Here is a 20,665-nt window from a genome sequence, read left to right as displayed (position 1 = left end):
ACAGAGAGGCAGAGACATAGGCAGAGGGAGAAGCAGGCTCCCTGCAAGAAGCCTGATGTGGGACTTGGTCCAACTATTTTGGGATCACACCCTGAAATGAAGGCAGATGCTCAATGGCTGAGCTCCCAGGCATCCCTCCTGACTTGTTAATTTTAGCCATTCTGACTGGTGTGAGGTGGTATCTCATTGTGGTTTTGAATTGTATTTCTCTGATGAGAACTTAACAGGTAGTGTTAAGCAATTTTCATGTGTCTGTTGGCCATTTGTATGTCTTTTGCATGTCATCCTTGCGCAGGGGCCATGCTAATCTTCTCTGTATCGTTCCAATTTTAGTATATGTGCTGACGAAGCGAGCACCATTTGTATGTCTTTTTTGGAGAAATGTCTGTTCATGTCTTCTGTCCATTTCTTGATTGGATTATTTGTTTTTTGGGTGTTGAGTTTGAGAAGTTCTTTATAGATTTTGGATACTAGCCCTTTATCTGATATGTCATTTGCAAATATCTTCTCCCATTCGGTTGTCTTTTGGTTTTGCTTTGCTGTGCAAAAGCTTTTATATCCTGATGAAGTCCCAATAGTTCATTTTTGCCTTTGTTTGCCTTATATCCTCTCTCCTGCTTCAGAGGAATTGTTGCTGCAAAGGGCCTCTTGTGTTAGCCCCCTTCTCTATTTTTCCTCATGTGAAATTGCATAAACTCTTTGCCAAGCATAAAGGATCTCTTCAGACTCAGCAGGTATGTTAGAGAAACTGGCTTTGAATTTGGTGCTAGACCAGATGGATTAAGAAGTGGAAATAAATTGAAATGAGGATAAAGGGCATTTTAAATGATATCAGGAATCCCATTTGGTAAAATCAGAGTAAATTCTTCTTTTACTTCATTTTCTCCAAATCCCATTTTAAAGCAGGTGACCTTTTAAAGGCAGATGCTTCTGTTGTAGTAGGCATTGGATACATTACTAGCCTTCCTGGGCTTTCTCAGCAGGATACAGACCTAACATGTGATCCAAGTGTTTTCCTTGAGTCCAGTTAGTGTTATTTGGTTCCAGATATGGAGAGGAGATGGATAATCTCCTAGCTAAGATGTAAGAGGCTTCTTCTCACCTTTTCTATATTTTCAATTAATAAGCCTTTTGAAAAACATTTGGACTTCCACTTCCAGATGGACTATAGAAATTTGCAAGAGACCACTACTCTCACTGTAACAAGGTAGGCTCAATAAGCTACAAAATCATAGTTGTTAAAAACTAGTGAGAGAGCTGAGGATGCAAAGAATTTAAAATGACCTAATTCCAGAGTGTAAAGAGCCCTTTTTAGGAGAGCGAGTCTGCTTCCATATAAGGGTATTGGAATAGCAAACCTATTATAGATACAGGATTTTTGGAGTCGCATGAGACACTAGTTGAACTAGTTGATATTGGCATGAGCTGTCATGATGTATTAAAATTCCGAAAGACCGAACTGCAAAGTGGCACCCACCTGCAAATCCTCATTTATAAGACCTCACCAAAAGTATGGCTCTGGCCTGGTGAAGGTAAAGGGTGAAGAGAGATTTCCTAGCTGCACTCATTTGTTACTTTTTTCTACCTGAGTCTTCACTGAGTACATAACAGCAACAGGGACATGGAAGAAGGACAGAGATCCCTTAAGGTACACCTGCCCATCAGTCCTTTCCAAAGGAACCCCACATAATTAAAGGTAGAAGACATGTAAAAGAGCAGGAAAATGTGACCCATAATCAAGAGGAAAAAATGGCCAGTAGAAACAGAACCAGAAATGACCCAGATGTCAGAACTAGCAGACAAAAATTTTAAGATAAGTATACCTCTGTTAAAGTGTCTAGTGGAAAATATGAGCAAAATAAGTAAAAATGTGCAAAATTGCAACAGAGAATCTGAAATTTCAAAAAAGAATAAAATGAAAATTCTAGAACTGATATGAAAATTCCATTTGAAGGATTTAACAACAAAACTTAAAGATAGGTTAATAGAATTTATCCAGGGGACGCCTGGATAAATAAATAAATAAAATCTTTTAAAAAATGATCTAAACTTATGCATAGGAAAGAAAAAATAAAATTTAAGATTCATTTACTGATTTATTCACGAGAGACACAGAGAGAGGCAGAGACACAGGCAGAGGGAAAAGCAGGCTCCATGCAGGGAGCCTGATGCGGGACTTGATCCCAGGACCCTGGGATTATGACCTGAGCCCAAGGCAGATGCTCAACCATTGAGCCACCCAGGTGTCTTGTGAAAAATTAAAATTTAAATAAAATTACAACAGACTTTCAGAGAACTGTAGCACAATATCAAACACCATAACACATGTATACTGGAGTCCCTACAAAAGAGAAGAGAGAAAATGGGGCACAGGGAATATCTGAAGGGATTATGCTTGGAGATTTTCAAGAAATAACAAAAAGTATCAATTCACAGATCTTAAAAAAAAAAAAAAAATTCACAGATCTTAGAAACTCAGGAAAACCCAAGCAGAATAAATACAAAGAAAACCATACCAAGGCATACCTTTGACAAGGTAGTCAAAATACCAAAAATCAAAATTCTCTTTAATGTCTTAAGCAGAGCCAGAGAAAAAAGGCACATAAGTTAAACAATACAAAAAATGAGGGCTAACTTCTCATCAAAAACAGTAGAATGTAGAACACAGTGGCATGGCTTCTTCAAAATGCTGAAATACAGGGGGTGGGAGTGACTGGGTGGCGGGCACTGGGTGGCGGGCACTTGACGGGATGAGCACTGGGTGTTATTCTATATGTTGGCAAATTGAACACCAATAAAAAATAAATTTATTATTAAAAAATGCTGAAATAAAAAAAAGTCATTCAAAATACCTACTTCAAGAATGAAAGATAAATTACATTTGCCCACAGAAAAAGGCTGAAAGAACTTGACTCTAGTAGACTTTCATGACAAGAAATCATAAGTTCTTCAGGCTAAAGGGAAAGATACCAGATGTAGCCTGCATCAGTAGGAAAGAACACTAGAAAGGGAAAATAAATGGGAAGGTGTGTGTGTGTGTGTGTGTAGCTGTAATCATTGTTTTAATTTACCCACCAGGTATTTAGACTTACCCATGTTGGGGTGACCTCTGCTCTCTACTAAGGACCGATACTGGTATATGGTGGTGATGCTCTCAGGTTTTGTTCATTGACTACAGTTTCAGTTCATGCTGATGGTCACTTTTTTTTTTCCTGGGTAAGGAGTTTTATGTTGGGAGTTCTCTTCTTTCAGCACATGGAGATGGTCATTCTGCTGTCTCCCAGGTTCCATTGTGTTTGTTGGTTTGTTTTTTTGTTTTTGTTTTTGTTTTTGTTTTGAGAATTCAGCTGTCAGCCTAACTGGTACACTCTAAAGATTTCTCTTAGGTTTTTTCCTTGTCCTTGGTTTCCTGCAGTTTCACCATAAAATGTATAAACATGGATTTCTTTTTTTTTTAAAGATTTTATTTATTTATGAGAGAGTCAGAGACACAGGCAGAGGGAGAAGCAGACTCCATGCAGGGAGCCTGACGTGGGACTCGATCCTGGGTCTCCAGGATCACCCCCCTACCCCCCTCACCCCCACCCCCCCACCCCAGGCCGAAGGCAGGTGCTAAACTGCTGAGCCCCCGGGCTGCCCTGGATTTCTTTTTAAAACTTTCTCCCTGGGATCTCTTTGGCTTCTCAACCATGCATTCTGGTATCTTAGTCTTAGTCTACGTAGGCTGCTATAACTAAATACCACCTACTGAGTAGATTTCTAGTCCTAGAGGCTGGAAGTCCAAGGATCATGGCCCAACATGATGGGGTCAGGGCCCTCTCCCTGGTTGACAGCTGGTGCCTTCTGGCTGAGTCATTACACGGTGGGTGGGGCTGGGGGGGTCCCTCTGCCTCTTTAAAAGGCATGACTCCCATTCAGGAAGGTTCTATCTTCCTGGATCAGGCACCTCCCAAAGGCCTCACATTCTGATATCACAATTTTTGAGGGTTAGGATTACAACATATGAATTTGTTGGGGGCGGGGCACATCCAGACCCTCGCAGCATCTTGCATTCTGGACACTTCTCAGTGACCATTTCTTCACACATTCCTCTGTCCCTCCTTCTCTCTCTGCTTTTGGGATACCCCCCAAAAAACATATGGGTCAGACCTTCTCATGGTATCCTCTATGTCTATTTCTTTCTCTCTTTTTTTTTTTTTAAGACTTTATTTATTTATTCATGAGAGAAACAGAGAGAGAGGCAGAGACACAGGCAGAGGGAGAAGCAGGCTCCAAGCAGGAGCCTGACGTGGGTCTCAATCCCAGGTCTCCAGGATCATGCCCTGGGTGGAAGGCAGGCATTAAACCACTGAGCCATCCAGGGATCCAGTGGATGTCTCCATGTCTCTGCACACCTGGGACTCTCTGAGCAAAGGTTGATACCTGAGGTGAAGAGTGTTAGAACGGAGGCCATCTGCTCCCATTCAAAGGCTAACAAAACGTAGCTTCTCTGAGCTCCCCGCCTCTCAGAGCCAGACTCTTGCATTCTTCCCTGTTATACTTCTTAGATAATCCTTTACATTTCAGAGGGGGATAAAATTTGGAATCCTGGAACCATTTGTTTACATTCCAAAGGACAGTAAATGACTCCAGTGAATGTTCCCCCCCACCCAACATCCTCTTAGGAAGAGAGGGTGCTAGCTGGGCATTGTGTAACCTATGTACATTGCCAGGTTTCTAACTTCCAGGTGTCTCTCCTGCAGTGCAAAAAACGCTTTGCTCATGCGGCTCTAACCCATAGCTCTCACTGCGTGACTCTGAAGGCAGAAGAAGTCAGGAATAGGGAACCGATATAGTTACTTGTGTAAGTTATAATCGGCCTCATCCCAGAACTTTATGATTTTAGTCAGGATAATAGACGTAACTAGAGGTATTTAAAACTTACCACTTAGATTTCCTGCTTTATTTTTCATCCCCTTGTCTTGACTATTCTCTGCGTGGTTTCTTCTGACCTACATTTTTGTTCATGAATTCTCTCTTCAGCCCTTGTAATCTACCATTGAGCCATTCATTTAATTGTTTTTTGTTGCTGTTAATTTTTTTTTTTTCTGTTGCAGTGGTGGTTGCACAAGTATAGGTCACCAGAGTGTATACAGTGAATGAATGGATTTTATTGTATATAAATGATACTTCAGTAAAACTGGTAAAAAGATAAAAAGGAAAGTGCACCTGGGTGGCTCAGTTGCTTGAGCATCTGACCCCTGATTTTGGCTCAGGTCATGATCTCTGGGTTGTGGGATGGAACCCTGCATAAGGCTCCATGCTCAACGTGGAGTCCACTTGTCCCCTGCCCTCTACTCCTTTACCCACTCGTGCTCTCTCTCTCTCTTAAATAAATACATACATACATACATAAATTTTAGAAATATTTTTTTTAAACATTCATTTTTAAAAATTTTTTTAAAAGATTTTTAAATTTATTTATTCATAGAGACAGAGAGAGAGAGAGAGAGAGAGGCAGAGGGAGAAGCACGCCCTAGGCTGCAGGCGGCGCTAAACCTCTGCACCACCGGGGCTGCTCAAAAATCTTTTTTAAAAAGATAGGGCAGGAAAAATCTTACTCTTAATTTTCATATTATTCTAATTTGCCCTTTTAAAAATGACTCTGTTCCTTTACATATTCGTCACTTTTTTTTTCATATTCGTCACTTTTTATAGTTTCTAGTTTTCTACCCAAATAGTTTATCTCCTTGAGATAAAATAACTAGTAAAACTTCATTTATTGACTTATTTTAAATAGTAAACATATACATTTTATAGTCTCTGCTGACAGTTCCATTATTTTAAATCCCTACAGGCCTCATAGTATTATCGTCACATATGCCTGATTATCTCTGACTGTATGTTAGGCATTGTGGTGGGAAAACTATTGCCTAGGACGTGTTCTCATCTTCTTCTGAGAGTGGGTTTTCTATTGCTTTAGCCAGGGGTCTAAGAGCATGACCAATCCAGGGTCTCTTCATCCCAAGTTCAGGCTTTGTTACTTTCTCAGAAACCCAAATAATCTGAAGATAGATTTTCATCTGTGTGAGGGCTAGTTTATTTTTGCTGACTCTTACCTATGGTGTATGGCTTTGGGAGGCCACAGCCCAAAGCCAGAAGTTTTTTTTTTATTTGGCCCTGTACTTTGAGAACTCTGGACTCTGACATTTCCTCCCATGGCCCCTCAAGGCCACCAAAAGTCCCAAATTGCAGCTTTGCTTCAGGTGGTAGAGTCCAAAGTATCTCATTAGCCTCTCCAGTTTCCAGGCCTTTCTGGGATTTTAGCCAGGTCATTTTTTTTTTTTTTTTCAATTATCTTTTGAGCTCTGTAATGCTTTTAAAAAGATTTTAAAAATATTTTGTTCACCTTTTTAGCTATATTGCTAAGAGTTTGGTCTGAATCACTTAGTCTGCTATTAGGAGGATTAAGTTTTAACACTTGACATTTAAAATAAATATTTTTATTTAATCAAAGAAACGCTGACTTCCCTAGTTTTTTGGGGTGTTTTTGCTTTTTTTCAGATTTATTTATTTATTCATGAGAGACACAGAGAGACAGGCAGAGACATAGGCAGAGAGAGAAGCAGGCTCCATGCAGGGAGACCCATGTGGAATTCGATCCAGGACTCCAGGATCATGCCCTGGGGCAAAGGCAGACATTCAACCGCTGGGCCCCCAGGTGTCCCTGACTTCCCTAGTTATAAACGTTAAACCTGCTCATTGCATTGAATTTTGAAAGCTCAAGCAGAAAAATAAAAATGAAGAAATATCTGCCCTTGGAGTACCACCAGATATAAATACCTTTTACTGTGAGGATGTGTTTCATTTCACTCTTCTTTTTCCCTTTTAAATAGAATTAGTATATGAATTCTAATGCATTTACATTTCAATATCCTGCTTCTGTTTCTTAAAATCATATTGCCAGTATTTTCACTAATAATATTCTGTGGGGAAAAATGGTTTTACTGGCTTTGTCATATCCTAACATGAGTATATCAAAATTAATTTAGCCATTTCCTACTTTTGGAGTTTTATAAAAATTATCATTATCCTCATTTTAATAGTATGATTAGCATCTCCTCATATAAATATTTTTCTTGACTTTTGAGTATTTCCCTTAGGTTTATTCTCTAGCATAGAATTACTTGGACAGGATGACTAGAAATGTTATTTTGATAGCAACAAGAATTACCCACAGCTAATCCATCTTTTGCCAGTTTCTCCTCAGCACACTGAGAGCTGTTGTCACTGTAAACTCACCGTGAGTTATGAGTAAGTGGTGCAGAGAAAGTGCATCACTCTTACCTCCTTGACCACTTGAGAAAAGTTTTCTGCTGAATAGGCAGGTACAGACAACTTTTTGCTCTCAGACAGCGGGTGGCTCAGTGGTTGAGCATCTGCCTTTGGCTCAGGGCATGATCCCCGAGTTCCAGGATCAAGTCTCGTATGGGGCTCCCTGGGAGGAGCCTGCTTCTCCGTCCGTCTGTGTCTCTGCCTCTCTCTCTGTCTCTCATAAATAAATAAATAAATTCTTTAAAAAATAATAAATAAATAAGACAGTGGTCCTTAACCCCTCTGTTGCATATTAGAACGCCTTTGAAACAGTTTAATATGAATCCCCAGGAACACCAATGGGCATCTATAGATCTGTGTTTGTAATTCCTCAGCAAGTTCCAGTGCAAAGTCAGACTTACGGACCACTGCTTAAAAATAAAAGACCATCTAAGTCTGTGTTTAGTAAACAAGTGAATTTTAACTCTTGACCTCTTAAAATGCCTTTGATCTTTGCCTGCTTAGGAAAGGTGGGTTTGCTCCTGATCGTGGTTTTGCTTCAGAACTAGGGTTGACGGATAAGCTACAGGATGCTTAGTTAAATTTGTATTTCAGATAAATAACCAGTAACTGTATGGTTATTGACTGTATGTCCCAGATATTGCAAGGGATATGCTTATTCTAAAAAAACTACCCCTGTTTTTACAGTCTGAAATCCAAATTTAATTTAGCTGAATATCTTGTCCATTTATTTGCTAAATCTGGGTGCACTAATCATGGTCCCACTTCCAGGTACATGTGATTTTCTGCAGCATTCTCCTCTTCTTGCTGCGGTTTGGTATGGGACCCTGTTTTATGAAGAGGTTTGTGTTTCTTTCTGATTCTCTCTGCCTGGGACAGAAAGCCGCCTTCGTCAACCTTCTGCAGTAAGTCCACAAAGACACTTTCATGACACTCTGTAAGGCTGGTGGCCCCTTGGCCGGCCCTAATGTCTGTTGCAGGAAGCTCTCACTTGGTATACAAGAGGGCTCCCAATGGCCATAAAGCAGGTAATAATAGCCTTGTCAGACATAGAGAAAGAAGCTTCTAGCATTTCTAGGTGTCAACAGAACTGTGTATTCTGGAGTAGGCTTTTGCTCAGACAGCAGTCAGCGGGGGCCCTGCTAGCTATGCATCGGTAACAGACTTGGGGCGGGGTATGTAGAAAATGCTGCTGCTCTCATTTAGTGCTGGGTCTCGGAGGGGGTGAGCCAGTTTGCACAAGTTGCCCAAGGGGTCTGGTGTGTGTAAAGGCACTGGGACCACCAGTTCATTCCCTCCTGAATCAGCAGGTGAAGGGGACCTGGGGAGCTCAGCTGGCACGGCCCTGCCCATGGCACTCTGGTAGGAAAGAGTCACCGGAACGGAAAGGTGTGCGTGGAGGGGGTGCGCCTGGGTTGGTGGTGCTGCACCCCTAACGTTCCAGAAGCCCTGTTGGATTCAGAGTCCTCCGCACCCAGCGTGATTAGAGGAACAACAGGTCAGCACGAGGCGGGAACCACAGAAGAAGCCCAGCCTCGGGGCTGGAGCTCCAGGGTAGGACCCCCCCGCTCCCGCCCCGCCCGGGAAGGCACCCCCGCGCCCAGGCAACCGGCCAACCTGGCGGGATTGCCGCTCTGTAGCGACACCTTGTGGCGGCATCTTGTCATGGCAGCGGAGGCGGAGCTGGGGGAGGCGGGCCCGGGGCGGCGGGGACTGCGCAGGGCGACGCGGCAGCCGGGGAGCGCCCGGGAGGGGTGGCGCGGGCCGAGCGGCCGCGGCTGCGGTGAGGCACCTGCTTTCCCGGGACGCGGCCACGTGCCCCAGAGCCCGCTCTGACTCGCCTCTCCTGGACGCCGCGGGGGACCTGATCCGCACCCCCCGTCTGCGTGGCTGCTCGGGGAGGCGCAGGGCCACAGCCCGGGCTGTCTTCACGGCGCAGGAGCCTGCAGCCTACCCGAGCCCCGCGGGAGGTGCGCATCCCCTCCCGCTCCCGCCCCGGGCCCTGCCTTGGTCTAGCGCCCGTCGCGCCTCCTGCGGGGGCTGCGCGTCCTCTCGGAACGGGCCGCCCTCCTCCTGGGCCTTCCCCCTGCAGCCCCCGCCCTTGCACGCGGCGCCCTCCTCCTGGCCCTTCCCCCTGCAGCCCCCCGCCCCTTGCACGCGGCGCCCTCCTCCTGGGCCTTCCCCCTGCAGCCCCCGCCCTTGCACGCGGCGCCCTCCTCCTGGCCCTTCCCCCTGCAGCCCCAGCCCTTGCACGGGCCCGAAGGCTGCTCTTCCTACAACGCACCCGCAGGGAGCCCGCTGGCCCCCCCGTCCCGCGAGCCCGCCCAGCCTGCTGGCGCCGCGCAGACCTCCGTGCGTGGCTGAGCCCCTCGCCGTCCTGCTCCCAAGGGCCAGGCTCTTGGCATCGAGGCCTCCCGCTGGACCACGCACCACGTCTCACCATCCTTGGCCCTCAGCCCCTCCGGGAGACCGAATTCACTGACGGCAGAGATCAGATGTGACCAGGGGTGTCCCCTTGGTGACCAGCCTGGCACCGGGCTAGGAAGTGTCGGGGTCCTGGGGGATCAGTTAAGATAAGGAGGCGGCCTCTCCCTGGATTGAGGGTCAGGCGCAGCCCCTCAGTGCATCGTGGGAAGTTAGACACGCGCAGGAAGGGAACAGCAGGCCCTTACACGCCGCACCGGTGTGCCAGTTCTCTGTCCTATAAGAAGCCTAAAACACCGCAGTTTGGCTACACGTAGTAGCTCTCTAATCAACAGAAGAAAAAAAAGATTATTGCCAGAATTTATTATTTTGTGTGGGTATCGGTGAGAAACAGTTCCAGCTGGAAAGCTTAGGCGGCCCGAGGGGCAGCTCAGAAGTCAGAGCCCTGGGGTGGGGGGGGTGGGGGGGGGTGGAGGGGGGTGGGGGCTGCGGGGCTGCGGGGAGCCCGCGGAGCACCTGCCCCCCCCCTCAGCTGAGCTGCAGGAGCTTGTGGCCTAGGTCGGCCTCCTCAGCCTCTGCGGCAATAATGGGGTAAGAAAGCAGCCCTCCCAGGCGGTGTCAAGTGAGGGGCCAGTCCCCACAAAGCTCCTCTTCTGGGAACACCACCATGAAATCAGGTGCTAGGGGGGTCATCCTCTCACCCCCCCCCACATGCCCCCCCCACCTCCACAGGGATCTGCGGAGCTCTGGCTGTGGGAGGAGGCCCCCCCTCCCCGGTCCCCAGCCACCTTTGCTCTCAGAGTCTTTGAATCAGGACCCTGTAACCCACAGACCACCTTAATGCATTTGGCCCCCGTGCCCCGTCTCTGGAGGATTAGCTCCTCTGTCCCCTTTCCTTGGTTGTCATCGCACGTTTGGAAACAAGAAGCTTTCTGAGCTCTGGAGTCCCGCGAGCCCACGGTTTCTGGGGTGCAGCCCTGCCTCTTCCATTGGAGGCACCGAAGCTTCTCCCCGCCACGCTGCCCACATCTCGCCGCTGGTGTAACACTAGATGTGTGCAGGGCATTTTCGAGCACTTTTTTTTTTTTTGATTTCACACGCATTTTATTTCCCATTTGAATACCAAGCATTCTGGCAATGTTTTTCCTTCTTATTTTTTTAATAATAAATTTATTTTTTATTGGTGTTCAATTTGCCAACGTACAGAATAACACCCAGTGCTCATCCCGTTAAGTGCCCCCCTCAGTGCCCGCCACCCAGTCACCCCCACCCCCCACCGTCCTCCCCTTCCACCACCCCTAGTTCAGTTCCCAAAATTAGGAGTCTTCCATGTTCTGTCTCCCTTTCTGATATTTCCCACTCATTTTTCTCCTTTCCCCTTTATTCCCTTTCACTATTATTTATATTCCGTTTTCGGGCACTTTTGCTGCTAGTGTGTCCTGGTTGCTCTAGTTCCAGAGCCATACATGTCCTCTGCTCTCCCTCCCTTGCCTCATCCACCTGTTTCTGGTGGTGCGGTGGGCAGGGGACTGGGTTATAGGGCAGAGAAGGGCCTGGGTTCTGGATCCCGACTGTCCCCTACCAATTGTGTGAACTTAGGCAAACCTTTTACCTCTTGGGGTTCAGGGTCTTTCGCTAAAAGAGATGGTTGGACTGAGGTGACCAGTAAAGACCCTTCCAGCTCAGGATTGTTCGAGGCTTCACCTCTCTCCCTGCTCCTGATTTAGAGCTGACCATTCATAAACCCCTTTAAGGGAGTGGCGGGGGGACCCCCCCATCTGCGTCAGTCGACGGGGAGGCTCAAAGAGGGCACCAGGCTGTGTACTGCCCAGAGATATCGTGCCAGGTTGTTCAGCCTGTGTGTCCTGCCTCCCAATGTGGTTACACTGATGCAGAAGATCCAAGTGCTCCTAATGGGATCGGTAATGATGACTCTTTGGGTGTCTTTTTTTTTTTTAAAGATTTTATTTATTCATGAGAGACACACACAGAGAGAGAAACAGAGACACAGGCAGAGGGAGAAGCAGGCTCCACGCAGGGAGCCCAATGTGGGACTCGATCACCAGGACTCCAGCATCACACCCTGAGCAGGATGGCAGATGCTTAACCACTGAGTCACCCAGGCATCCCAACTCTTTGGGTGTCTAATTGGAGATCTGGACATCTTGTCCAGTTGCAAGCTAACCAGCCTTTCATTGAGACTGCTGGTAGCTGCCAAGGGGCTGAGGCTGGCCTCTTGCTTCTCTTGCACCCCTGTGATATCCAGCAGAGGGCTGGGGGGCACTATACATGCTCACTAAATAATTTTGAATAATGACACTAAGTCAATAGTAGGATGTGGCTGCTGAGAAACTTAATGTCCTCTCAGGTTGCATTAATAGAAGCATGCTAACTGGAATAAAGGAGGTGATGTTGATAACATGTTGCATGCTGCAGAGGCTTTTTCAGTAGAACTGTTTCATTTTGATTCCCCAGGAAAGCTGCATGAGAGTCGGAACCTTGTTTGCCTTTTTTTTTCTTTCTTTTTTTTGCTGCTATATTGCCAGTAAAAGCACTGGGCTGATCAGGTACCAGGCTTGCAAAAACCATGTTGCCTGCCCAACAGAGCTTGTTGTCCTTCAAGATTATAAGGAGGGTTGTTGTTCGCACACCTTGTGGAGAGCAGCAGAAGTAACCAGGGGTTATTTCACTGGACCCAGGGAAGCCTGGGAACCTTCTGTGTTTAATAGTTCCCATCTGTTTTCTCCTGCCTCACTAACACCCATTTCCCCTGTAGTCCTAGCATTCTGGTTTCGTCTGGGAAATCCTAATGAGTGCAGCCCTGTGGAATTTGCTGAGTCCATTGACTACTGCCTCGGTGCGACCGTTTCTCAAGGTTCCCCAGGATCCCCAGCTACAGAGGTTTGCTCTCAAAGTGTGGTCCCCACACCCAGCAACACCAGCGTTGCCTGCAAAAGCCCAGACTCCCAACTCAGAATCAGAAACTCTGGGCACGGGACCCAACAATCTGCATTTTAGGAAACGCTCCAGGTGATTCTGATGCCAAAGGTGGGTCCCAGCACCATCTGAGAGTCTGACTGTCGATTCCCCCAAAACTTTGAAAAGAACCAGCACCTAATTGTCTGCTGGGGGCAGGGAGGTGATTAAGAAGGCTGAAGGGGTGGCCCTCAAGAGACTGCCCAGGGTTTCCTGCTCCGAAGATCCCTGGAGTCTGTCCTATCAGGGGCCCAAGTTTTTAGCTTTTCTTCAATTTTATGGGCTTCCCAACTTCCTCAAACTCGTAAAAATTTAAAACCTTTTTTCCCCTTTAGTTCGCTAGAGTCAATTTCTTGTTTCTTAGAACCAAAGGGCCCAGCTGACCCCGGATAGGAAGGATTTGGACAGATGACCTGTAAGGTCTCTTCCAGCCGGCACACTTTGAACGAGGGTCCATGCATGACTGACTGATGGGCTGACACCAGATCTCCCTGAGTTTGAGCTCTGAGAGACAGCAAAATTAGAGCTTGGGAGAAAAAGGAAGGTGAGGAATGTGACCAGATTCCGATCCCGGAATGACTTGGAGTTCTGGCCGGAGCAGGATTAGAACAAGAGCCAGGAAACGGGTCCCCAGGGAGAGCTTCTTGGTTGATTGGCTGAGTGACCTCAGGGAAGTCATGTCACCTCCCTAGACCCCATTTTTTTTCTCTCTAACAGAAGGATTCTTTTGTGCTCTTAGCTCATCTCCCCCCCCCCCATCGTGTAGCTAAATTAAAGTGCACACGTGACTAACAGCAGCCTTGGGGCGGCCGGCATGGGGTGCGGCCTGTGGGGTTGTGTGCAATTAGATGGAGAAGGGCTTAATCTTGGCTCCTGGGGCCAGATGCTTCTGCGCAGACCCCGCTGACTCACCAGCAGCTCTGAGGCTTACCAGGCTTCCTGAGGGAATGCCATCTGCCTTTCCAGAAGCGCCCTGCTAGGGTGGTGCACTGGGGGTGGGCAGGGGGCGGGCTGGACAAGCATCCTGGGAGCGTCTGCAGGGGCTCTGAAGGACGGGGACTTCATCCTAGCTGGATGCACGTTGATTGGAAGTGAACCCTTTCCAAGGGGCACACGTGAGTGTCTACACGAGGAATTCCGGGGGCTGGGACACTCACGTGCATTTGGGAGAGGAAATGTTCAAAAGTGCCAGTTCACGTGGTTCCCTCGGCGGTTTTGGGGCAGCCCGGGGGAGAGAACCAAGCTCAGAAGCCACCCGGTGCTGCGGCGCTGGCAGGCTGGCCTCGTGCCCCTGCTGCTCTTTCTGCCCCTCTCGGCGTCTCTTTGCCACTGTACGTGGGCCTGGCCCTCTTGCCTTTTGGTTTCAGCTTCTCGTTTCTGCATGTTGCCTTCCAGGCAAGAGCCCATTTGGGTTACAAGTGACTGATACCAACTTGGCACAACTTGGGGACCCGGGGCGGGGGCACTTTCTTGGCTTGTGGAATAAAATCCTGACTTTGAACAAGCAGATCTTTGAAAGGGAAGAGTCCTGTCAGGTTGCAGAAATGACTGGAATCTGCTGGCAGAGTCACCCCTTCGATTGTCCCTGTGTGACGGTCTCAAGGCCTCTCACCACAGATCAGCTCCCGCCGCACGTGGGGAGTGGGGCCGCCGACGGCTGGGCGTATGCAGTGCACAGTTCCAGCTACTGGAGGGGAGGGGGCGGCCTTCACTTTCCGGGTTCCACGTTGAATTGAAGAGAACGCTCCAGGGATTAAGAATCCCAGCTCATGACGGTGACTGTCCTGCTCTGCCAGTGACTACCTGGGTGGCCTTGCAAAAGCGACTTCACCTGTCTTCTCTCGTCTGAGAATTGGGGCTGAGCCTAGCGCCCACCTTAGAGAGGCAGCTTTTGTCTAGTGGCTGGGAGGAGAGGTGGGGGGCCAGGCCGCCCCGCTACAATCTCGGTTTTGCTACTTAGAAGCAGTGTGACCTTGGGTGTCCTGCCTTCCGCATCTCTAAGATAGGAGACTAATCGCACCCTCTAGCAGGAGTGTTGCGAGCAGAAAATGAGCTTGTGCACCAAAGGAGGGCAGAGCAGTGAATGCATCTCCCAAGCAGTTGGCGAGAGCATTTAATCCCTGAGATCTCCACTGCTTTTGATGTCATTTCTACAGGGTCTCTGCACGGGCTGCAGTGTAGACATAATGGAGGGGGAGCCGTGGGCCATTCGCTCCTCTGCTGGTAGCCACTCTGCTCCTTTCTCTTCCGCTTAAGAATGTGAGTAAGAACCAAGAGGGATGTTCTTGGAGGAATAAACTCGAATCTGTCTTAATTTGTGTTTTTTAAAAAGTGATCATTCTCCAGCCTTGGTTCCCTATTATTAGTGGATCGCTTTTAAGAATAGATTCTATTCTGAGCACCGCGTCGAGTGCCCGCAACCGGCATTTCATGTAATTGTTGCAAAACACAGCAAGACAAGTGTTTGTAGCCCTCGCCTGCAGATTCGGGAAACGTGCCTCTGAGAAGAATGGTGGTTCCTGAGGGGGGTCCCGCACCTGGCTTAGGGAGGCCCCATATTGAAGTCCTGCTGGCCTGCCCCGAAGCCCATGTGATGCCAGTCTCCAATGCATCCTCTGCTGGAGGCTCTGGTGGCCCCTGGAGGCCCCTAGAGGCCCTGGAGACCCCTGGGGGCCCCTGGAGGCCTTGGCAGCCTTGGCCAGCCTTCCCATCTGCTTCTCTCATCCTCCTCCTGAGTCAGGCCACCCGACTGCCAGTACGTCTCCCCTCTGCGCACTGGTGTTTGGGCCTCTTCCCCTCTGTGCTGCTCTGGCCTGCCGGGGTCCCCCAGGCTGCATGATAAATAAGCTCTGGCGGTGGCCCCTGTGCTTCAACCTCCCTTCCAGAGGACAGGTGTGCTCCCCACCCGGAGGCCCGGGGGGCTACCAGGGAGCGAAGGTGGCGGAGGCGCAGGCCTCCCAGAGCCCGGCCAGCCTGGCGGGGGTGTCGGGCCAGAGCCTCCCAAGGCCTGAGTGCCACCTTCATCCTGCAGAGGCACCAGGAGCCCGGGGCTGGGGACGCATGGGGGCGGGGAGGGCCCGGGACCCAATGCAGCATGAGGCCAGGACCGCTCCGCTTGGTGAATGTGAACATTCAGGGCGGGTCCGCATTTCTTCGTCTCTGTACAGGCCTGGGCCTTCAGACAATGCGAGAGGCCCCCCCATCCCCCTGCCCCCCAGCCCTAGGCCTCCAGCGGCCTTGGACCCACTGCTTGGGGACTGCAGCTTCTCCCCTCCCCTGTAAGCTGGCAGGGATGAACCAAGTGGCCCCAAGTTCCCCTCTAGCTGTAACTACTTAAAAACTCAAAATGTAGAGCCCTCCTCAGAGATGTGGGGCACCTGACAGCCACCTGGTTTAGGCTACTGTTCATTCATTTGGGGTTGACCAGGTGCAGCCGCAGGCCAGGCCTCCCTGGCAGGCTGCCAAAGGCAAGGCCAAGGCCCCCTCCTCCCTACCCCCTCTGCCACTCCCCACCTCCAGACAAGAGTCCCGGGCCTCAGGGGGATGCCAGGTTCAGTGCAGGGAAACAATTGAGAAGGCCGTTGCCCGCTATGAGAAGTGCCCCAATGGGGAAGTGGATGTGAAGGTCACGGAGAGCTCCCTGGAGGAAGGGGCCCCTGAGCGGGGGCCTGAAGGTGAGGGGAGCTAGCTGGGCCCCAGAAGTGAGGGGTGGAATTGGACACTGGGCCTCAGAAACTTGTGTCTCAGGAGCAGGGCCTGGCTCCATCCCGTCCCTCCTTGGTCATTCGCACCTCAGGGACCCCTGTTGGGGGAGGCAGCAAGTCCACCTCTTATCTGTCCACGTGAACTACAGCGTCCTGCACAGAGGATTACAAATCTGTTGAGAGCTACCAGCCTTCTCCACAGGAAGAATATATGCATACGAGTGTGTTCCCTTTACGCCCACAACTGCAGGGTGTGGAGAGGAGCCCCTGGATTAGAGGCAGAGAACAAGATCGACCTCAGGCTCATAAATCAGTGGTACCTCATCAGTCTCACTCCCAATTGCCTTGATCACTGTCCTCTGGGATCCCTGTATTCTGGAAATACCTCCTTGGTTCCTCCAGGAGTCTTTCTATTAACAAGCAGGATCCCCATCCAAATCCCTGTTGCTGGGGGCTCAGTTGTGAGGGCCATCCACTCTGAGATCCCAGGCCCGATGGGCACGGAGGAGGGTGACTTGGGGAGACCATGCCCTCTTTGATGTGAGCCCCAAAGCCTGGTTGCATCTGTGGAATGACACCGATAGTGTCCTTCAGAGTCCTCAGGATCCCTTCTGCCTGGTGATGTGGCCCAGTGGAGAGCGCACTGAGCTTAGCGTGGGGACAGCCGGGTGTGCGTCCCATCCCTGTCTGCCATTTTTCTCCCATGTGATCCTGAGCAAGTCCTTTTGCACTGCTGGCTCCGGCTCTCTATTTCCTCATCTTCTATAGCTCTTGGCCACAGTGAGAGGATCAAATGAGATGCGAGTTCAAGCACTTTTAAACCGTATAGGGATCGTGTCTGCTGGGGTGCTTTCAGTGCACAAGTGAGAGAAAGCAAAACCCCAGAAGCTTAAGTAATAAAGGAGACGTATTGATTCCCATTACTGAGAAACCCAAAGCCTGGGCGGACACTGGCACTGGGGTTTCCTGTGCTTCTCTTAGCTCTGTACCCCTCCCGGGGCCGCTTGGTCCTGCAGCCTGGCCAAGGCGGCTGCAGGATGCACGTGGTCTCGCCCCACACACAGTAAAAGAGAGATCCTTGAGAAGGAGGGGGACGTTACCCCAAATCATCCGCCAAGCCTGCTGCTGCACCTCACAGGTCTGAAATGGGCCATATATGCTTATGGTCTCTGAGGGGCCCTCCAGTAAATGATAACTGCTTGTCTCTATCTGGGTCATAAAAAGCAAAATCTTACTTTTCGTACTGATACTGCTGGAGGCTTATTACCTAGGGGACAGCTGGGATAGCCACTCACCCAGTTGGGGTCTCCCCTGTGGGCAACCTGCCAGGTGAGTAAGTCTCCCGGCATGGAGAAGAGGAGGTGACCGCGTGCTCTACGTGGGCAGCTCACTTCCACAGGAAGAAGAGCTGAGCTGGGCTGAGCTTGCCCAGTTTATTCTTCCCTGGTTTTCATTTGGAGAGATTACGTTGCCTCTCCCGGGGACAGTGGGTAAAGGGGTAGAGAGAAGTCAGAAACTACATGAATGGATTTTCTAAGGGAAGAGAATATTAGGAGAGAGAAAGATACATTTCCTCTTTCCTTCGCCCCTCAAATCTCCATTCCAGAACCATCCATGTGGCCAGAAGAGTATCATGCACTAATTAGCGTAGTCCTGATTTAACTGAACTAATCAGGATGGCAGGGGGGCGGAGTGCTGGAATCACACCAATTGGATTGGAACAACATGGGGCCAGTGTGAAGCTGTAGCCCAGGTGACGTCCCCCCACCCCTCCGTTCCAGGGGTACTAGACGATGGGAGTTTGGTACAAGAGCTATTGAGAGGATAACCTCCACTTCAGTAACATAAAATAGTAACTTAATAACTATGATTAGTTTAGTGTTTATTACAGCCAAACACAATGATAAGCTGGTTTAATCTAAAAAATCAAATAAGCTGAGATTTCCACTTCTGGCCGTGATGGAGTAATTGTATCAGGGTAACCCTCCATCCATAAATGACTACAAAACTGGAAAAAAAATGAAATAAGGGTTTTCAGCCATTGGACAGTAGCCAGTGGAACCCTGCGATTGCCCTGGCTTTCTGCCTGGAGGCACTTACCAGAAGCCAGCACAGGGAGGAAGGTCCAAGGGAGCTCCGCAGTCTCACTGAGCCGGCCAAGCTAAGTCTTGAGTGCAGGGGTCTGAGGCATCTGCAATATGTGAGGCAGAGTACATTGGCAGGGAGAGAGCTCTGCAGACCTAGGGCTCCAGAAATCTGGAAGGATCCCCGCACCATGATGAAAACGTCCTGGAGTTAGATGGTGGTGATGGTTGCCCTGTCTTGTGACTATATTAGAAACCAACGTATCGTACACTTTACAAGGGTGGATTTTAAGGTATGTGAATTACATCTCAATAAAAAACAAGTGAAGAGCAAAGAGGATCCCCTTAAGTCTTTGGCTGAGTACTAAGCTGGTCATGGGTAGGGTGAGACCCCAGGAGAACAAAGGGCAATACTGGCCAATGAACCACAAGCAGGGAGCTGAATAATGACCAGAGCACACACAAGGTTGGAAGACTTTTTTTTTTTTTTTTTTTTTTTTAAGATTTTATTTATTTATTCATGAGAGACACGGAGAGGGTTGGAAGACTTTTGAGTCCTGACCAACCAGAATAGAGAAACCTCCATGAACCCTGGGAGCTCTCAGTAGTGACTTCACAAAGATCTTACCTTAGACGAGGGGTTAAACTATTCCCAAAGCAAAGGCTGTCCTAGATGTACTTTGACAATGTTTTTAATTTTTTTTGACAATGTTTTTAAAACATTGTTTTGAAAGTAACAAGCAGATCCTCAAGTAACTCTCAGAACAAAATGATATTTTTAAAGACAACAAATTCCAGTACTCAAAAACATATTCATAATGTCCAGCATCTAATAAAACTTTTTTTTTTAATGAAAAGGAAAAAAAATACAGTCGATAGACCTAGAAATAGCCGTGATGGTAAAATTAGCAGGCACAGACTTGCCAATAGCTTTTATTTGAAGAAATAACAACTGAAAGTTTTGCAAGTCAGATGAGAAATATATACAGATGTGAGAATTTCAACAAACGGAAAGCAGAACAAACACAGAGAAAACCGTACAAGGCACTTCCGAGAATGGCTGAAAACTAATGATAAGGAGAAAAAAAAAAAATCTTAAAAGCAGCCAGAGGAAAAGAATGACATACAGTGGAATGAAAATCAGGATGAGGGCTCCCTGCATGGGGCCTGTTTCTCCCTCTGCCTGCGTCTCTGCCTCTCTCTCTCTATCTTGAATAAATAAATAAAATCTTAAAAAAAAAAAAAAAAGAAAAAGAAAATCAGGATGACCATGGCTTCTCATCAGCAACAATGCAAGCCAGAGAAAATGGAACCATCTAAGCAACCCTCCTGTAGACAAGGAAATTGGCTCCCAGAGATGAAGATACATGCCTAAGTCATTCTGTACAGTAGAGTTTAAACTCTGGTCTTTTGACTCTAAAGTCTGATTTTTTTTTCTTTTCCCCAGTTTGTCCCTTCTTAACTTATGACAATATCAATAAAGTTTTTGTAAGAATTACCATGTTGACTATAAAAATTAATGTATGAACGTGCTAAGAAGTAAGTAAAAATAACCTGAAATCCACCCCCCCCCAGGGGTAAATCATTCATAACTGGTAACAAGGCACAGATACACATGTGTCTGTATGCGATGTAATGGGCACGGATCATACTCCATGTGACTAAGACAGCTAATTGCCTGCCAAATCTATATTCTCATCTTCTCCCCTGGTCACAGGGCTTTGGGTATTATGCCCAGTTGGAAAATTCTCTTTCCAGGTTCCCTAATAGGAGCGGTCCGGTGGGGGGGCTCCTGGCAAAGCTGCGGTGGCCCCTCCCCAGGATTTCCAGGCCACAGGACTGATGGCTGAAGCTCCAGGAGTCAGACTCTGGCCTGGAAGGTAGAAGCTGCCTTCCGAGGACGGCGGAACACAAGCACCGAAGGATCCAGAGCCTCTGATGGATTTCAAGGAACTGCCATCCCAGCCTGGATTGTCTGTCTCTAGCTTCTCTTATGTAAGAGAATAAACCACGAGTCTGTTTAAGCCATCGGCTTGAAGAGCCATGTGCCCCTGTGAAGGTATTTGTTTTGTTTTGTTTTTTGTTTGTTTTTTCCAGCACAAATCTATTTAATTGAGGCAGGCAGCAGCATGTTCCACTCTGATTAATTAGTCCAGGGGCCTG

At 48.3% G+C, this 20,665-nt stretch overlaps 1 non-coding gene across 1 annotated transcript; it reads right to left on the bottom strand.

The window, feature by feature from the left end:
* Nucleotides 1–250: 250 nt before the first annotated feature.
* On the bottom strand, nucleotides 251–357 carry LOC119871657. Its single transcript, XR_005358728.1, has one exon. It is a non-coding gene; the product is annotated as a U6 spliceosomal RNA (small nuclear RNA).
* Between the last annotated feature and the right edge of the window lie 20,308 nt (nucleotides 358–20,665).

The sequence above is a fragment of the Canis lupus genome, chromosome 4 (genome assembly GCF_011100685.1).
Source record: "Canis lupus familiaris isolate Mischka breed German Shepherd chromosome 4, alternate assembly UU_Cfam_GSD_1.0, whole genome shotgun sequence".
Lineage (NCBI taxonomy): Eukaryota > Metazoa > Chordata > Mammalia > Carnivora > Canidae > Canis > Canis lupus.
Note: the sequence above shows the minus strand (reverse complement) of the source record. Positions and strands in the feature narration are given on the sequence as shown.